We start from the raw sequence: 5,000 nt of genomic DNA on the forward strand, positions 1-5,000 counted from the left end.
CTGTAAATAAGTACAGCTGTGTGTGTGTGTGTTCAGATGTGCTGGAGCATAGATGAAACACAGTGACCCATTCACACACACACACACACTGTTAGTTCTTAGCTCAATTCATTGTGTTTGTGCACTCTGATGGAACAGTGACTTTTTTCAGCACACTCGTGGTTCTCATGGTTAAAGTCACTAGGACCCTGTTGCTAGGCAACTGATAAATATGGATAGTTACGCAAGCTATCTGAGTGAGGGTAATGAATTAGCTAGCGAGCATGTAGCTGTTAATCCCTTTTATAGAACAGTATGAAGACAGTGAGAGTGGAAATGAGACGTAATGGTAAATTAGTCAAAAATAATTACACTGTAATTACACTTAGCATCACCGCTAACACTGCTAACGTGACATCCACCATCAATGCTGTGTCACGTTTTAATTCAGAGCTGTCAGGAGTTTTGTAGCTGTTGAATAAAAGTTTGCTAAATCTAGCTAACCTTACATTAATCAGCAAATACTGTCCAAACATGAGGTTTAAGACATGGTTAGAGTCTCTGCTTTTCTGGAATGTTCCAGACGTCTGAACAAAACTGTTCTAGGTTCTAAATATCTAGAACCCTGCAGGTCAGGAAATAAGGAGTATTCAATAGAGAGTAGGGTGTAGAGAATAGAGAGTAGGGTGTAGAGAATAGAGAGTAGGATGTAGAGAGTAGAGAGTAGGGTATAGAGAGTAGGGTGTAGAGAATAGAGAGTAGGGTGTAGAGAGTAGGGTGTAGAGAATAGAGAGTAGGGTGTAGAGAATAGAGAGTAGGGTGTAGGGAATAGAGAGTAGGGTATAGAGAGTAGAGAGTAGGGTGTAGAGAATAGAGAGTAGGGTATAGAGAGTAGGGTGTAGAGAATAGAGAGTAGGGTATAGAGAGTAGAGAGTAGGGTATAGAGAGTAGGGTATAGAGAATAGAGAGTAGGGAATAGAGAGTAGGGTATAGAGAGTAGAGAGTAGGGTATAGAGAGTAGGGTATAGAGAGTAGAGAGTAGGGTATAGAGAGTAGGGTATAGAGAGTAGAGAGTAGGGTATAGAGAGTAGGGTATAGAGAGTAGAGAGTAGGGTATAGAGAGTAGAGAGTAGGGTATAGAGAGTAGAGAGTAGGGTATAGAGAGTAGAGAGTAGGGTATAGAGAGTAGAGAGTAGGGTATAGAGAGTAGGGTATAGAGAGTAGGGTATAGAGAGTAGAGAGTAGGGTATAGAGAGTAGGGTATAGAGAGTAGGGTATAGAGAATAGAGAGTAGGGTATAGAGAGTAGAGAGTAGGGTATAGAGAGTAGGGTATAGAGAGTAGGGTATAGAGAGTAGAGAGTAGGGTATAGAGAGTAGGGTATAGAGAGTAGGGTATAGAGAGTAGAGAGTAGGGTATAGAGAGTAGGGTATAGAGAGTAGGGTATAGAGAGTAGGGTATAGAGAATAGAGAGTAGGGTATAGAGAGTAGAGAGTAGGGTATAGAGAGTAGAGAGTAGGGTATAGAGAGTAGGGTATAGAGAGTAGGGTATAGAGAGTAGAGAGTAGGGTATAGAGAGTAGGGTATAGAGAGTAGGGTATAGAGAGTAGAGAGTAGGGTATAGAGAGTAGGGTATAGAGAGTAGGGTATAGAGAGTAGGGTATAGAGAGTAGGGTTAGGGAATAGTGTGAGATGTAGAAGGTTTTGTTGCTTTTTCTCTGTAAAGTAATGTAAGTGGAAAATAGTAAGAACATCATTCTGTGTGTGTAAATGTTATGTTTCTGAGTCAGATGTGTGTAATGTTACTGTGTGTGTGTGTGTGTGTGTGTGTGTGTGTGTGTGTGTGTGTGTGTGTGTGTGATGACTCTGTGGACTTCCATCAGGAGTTTCCTGTCTGTCTAAACACAGTCGTAGAAATGTGAAAAGAATTTCTGTGAGTAATTACTAGTCTGTGTGTGTGTGTGTGTGTGTGTGTGTGTGTGTGTGTGTGTGTGTGTGTGTGTGTGGCACCAGCAAGTACCCACCACTCTGTAATCTGACCCAAAAGAAATGCATCACTTCCTGTCAGGGCAGAAACCTCGACTGTCTGTAGAGAAACAGTAAGAGGGAGGAGTGTGAATGTGGGAGGAGAAAGAGTGAGAGAGGAAGAGAAAAGCTTCGTCCCGCTGTCAGAAAGTGGAAAGACTTCTGAGATTGCATACAGGTAAGAACAAAAATTCAGTGTGTGTGTGAGAGAGAGAGACACGACTACTATGAGACACTCTGTACACCCCGGTTTGTAGTTTCAGATATACCCTGTGTGTGTTTTTGTTGGAGTTACTGTGTTTTAGAATGTGTAGTGTTCATGTGAAGAGTTTGTGGTTTGTTGATTCATCACTTCTGCTCTCGATGTTTATCAGTGATGTACACATCCTGAATCATCATTTCATTCAATCTGAATTATACTGTTGATCATTTAATTATACCAGGATTGTGTTGCCTGATCATTTTAATGGGCTAGCAGAGTAAAGCAATGGAGTCTGAGTAAAATACTGCTCCTCTGCACACTTATAAACAGCTTTATCTGCCTCTATGTCAGACTGCAGCAATGCATTCTGGGTAAATCATGCAACAGTGCTGTAGTTCAGTTCAATTCAATATTATTTGAATAACGCTTTTAACAATGAACATTGAGTGATTTTCACCTGATGAGAAGTCCAACCAGAAGTAGGGCATCAGGTCCGGAGAGCAGAAGGGTCAGGATGACTGGTATCTCAGGAGTATCATGTGTAGCTTACAGAAAGAGTGAGAGGGGGCGGGGAACGACAGATTATTAGGTATGGTTATTGTCTTGTAATGGTTAAGGATAATGTAATTTGTGTGAGTGAAAGCAGGGACTCCGGCAAGACTAGCTATGACATCATAACTAAAAGGGAGAACCAGAAGGGAACACAGACACGAGGGCTCCCCGGGACATAAGGCGACCAGCCTCTCCACCATCAACACACCTGGGTGAAGGTGTGAAAGTAGGGGGGCATCATCCAATTATCCCAGTTCACCACAACACTCCGTACCTGTGATCCTCTAGATCTGCTCCTTTACATAAGAAAAAACTATTCACAACAAGCTTGAGTAAACAAATATGTTTTACTGGACTTAAACACTGAGACTGTGTCTGAGTCCCGAACACTAACTGGAAGACTGTTCCATAACTGTGGGGCTCTATAAGAGAAAGCTCTTCCCCCTGCTGTAGCCTTCACTATTCCAGGTACCAACAAACAGCCTGCACCTTTTGATGGAAGTAGGCGTGGCCGAGTATAAAAGACCAAAAGTTTGCTTATATACTGTGGCACGAGACCATTCAGTGTTTTATAGGTTAATGATAGTATTTTATAATCAGTGTGAGATTTCACTGGGAGACAGTGCAGTGTGGATAAGATCGGGGTGATGTGTCGTATCTTCTGGTTCTAGTGAGGACTCTAGCAGCTGCATTCTGGACTAACTGGAGTTTGTTTATGCTCCTACTGGAACATAAAAACCCCATCTGCATCATGTAGTGACATTTTAGATTAAATTAGATTAAACTTTATTGTCATTGTGCAGAGTACAAGTACTGAAGGTGTGTGATTAAATTTGTGAAATCTTTGTTTTAGACAAAAATATAATCGTGTCGACATATTCATTTCCTTCATTAGAAAACTAACATTTTATTTACAATTTTTTTTTTTTAACAGAGAACTCGGAGGGAAATATTTCTGAAAAGCAGGAGATAAGTGTGCAGCGTCGGTGTGAACTCCTTTAATACTGTTTAAAAATCATCTCAGGGAAATTCCTCAAGAATTCAGGTGAGAAAATACCAAGAATACATTTCTGGAACCTCTGGGCAAAAATGTCGTCTACTTTGAAGATGCTAAAATATTAAATTATTTTGATTTATTTTGGATTTTTTATCACAACATAATTCCCATAGTTCCATTTGTGTAACTCCAGAGTTTTGATGACTTTATTATTATTCTAAAATGTGTTAATAACATGGATCAGAGTGGGCGTGTACAGTTCAAGTTCAAGTTCAAGTTAACTTTGTTATCATTCATCCACATACAAAGTATTCAGCTGAACTAAATATCGTTTCTCTCGGACCAAAGTGCTAAAAAAAAACAAACAAAGAAAGAAACAGTGCAATGTAACAAGACAACATATATGACAGTTCAGTGTCTGAGTTCTGGATGAGGTCCAAATGCTTGAGTCCACGTCAGTGCCTGAGTTCAGAGTTCAGAAGGGGGAGAGCTGATGGGAAGAAACTGTTCCTGAGTCTGCTACTGCAGCAGCGAAAACTCCTGTAGTGTTCCCAGGTGGTAGAGGGGTACACAGACCGTGGTTGGGCTGAAAAGGGTCTTTGATTAGACTTCTCACCCTCCGTAAGCAGCGTTTATGATGATTGTCTTTGATCGAAGGTAGCTGGACACCTGTGATATATTGATGTATTATATTTCTTAACTTAGCAATATTTCTGAGATGAAATAAAGCTATTCTAGTAAAATTATCTACATGAGCATCAGATAAAGACTGGAGTCAATAATCACAGCAAGGTATTTTATTGCTGCATATCACACTGACAGGATAGCAGCACTGTCCGGTAAGACTGGTGGCGGTGGTCTGTGCGTTTATATAAACAACAAATGGTGAAGGAATCATAACCAGAAATGATTGCTGAAGTGCGCTAGCTGTTGAAAACCTGAGACACTGCCTTCAGGTCTGAAGACAAGGCAGCCCTCCACACAGCAGGGGCCAATCTGTCCCTTCCACAGTCACTTCCTCCATCCACTTCTGTCCACCCTGCAGACTCATGACTGCGCTGCAAAGTTCAGTCCTAATTACATCAAGTTTGCTGAAGACACTACAGTCGTGGGTCTCATCAGCAACAATGAGGAGTCAGCGTACAGGGAGGAGATGAACCAGCTCACAGAATGGTGTGGAGACAACAATCCAGCTCTTAATGTTGATAAGACTAAAGAGATGATTGTTGACTTCAGGAGAACCCGA

General features: G+C 41.2%; 1 protein-coding gene across 1 annotated transcript in view; it reads left to right on the forward strand.

Annotated features, from left to right (window-relative positions):
• The first annotated feature begins 2,043 nt into the window (after positions 1-2,043).
• acsl4b (acyl-CoA synthetase long chain family member 4b) overlaps positions 2,044-5,000 on the forward strand; it is a 13,357-nt gene continuing 10,400 nt past the window's right edge. Inside the window, exons 1-2 of the mRNA XM_053677164.1 lie at positions 2,044-2,181; positions 3,692-3,802. The gene's annotated coding sequence lies outside the window, so the exon portion shown is untranslated. The remainder of the gene's footprint in view (positions 2,182-3,691; positions 3,803-5,000) is intronic.

This window comes from Ictalurus punctatus, chromosome 28 (assembly GCF_001660625.3).
Source record: "Ictalurus punctatus breed USDA103 chromosome 28, Coco_2.0, whole genome shotgun sequence".
Taxonomy (NCBI): domain Eukaryota; kingdom Metazoa; phylum Chordata; class Actinopteri; order Siluriformes; family Ictaluridae; genus Ictalurus; species Ictalurus punctatus.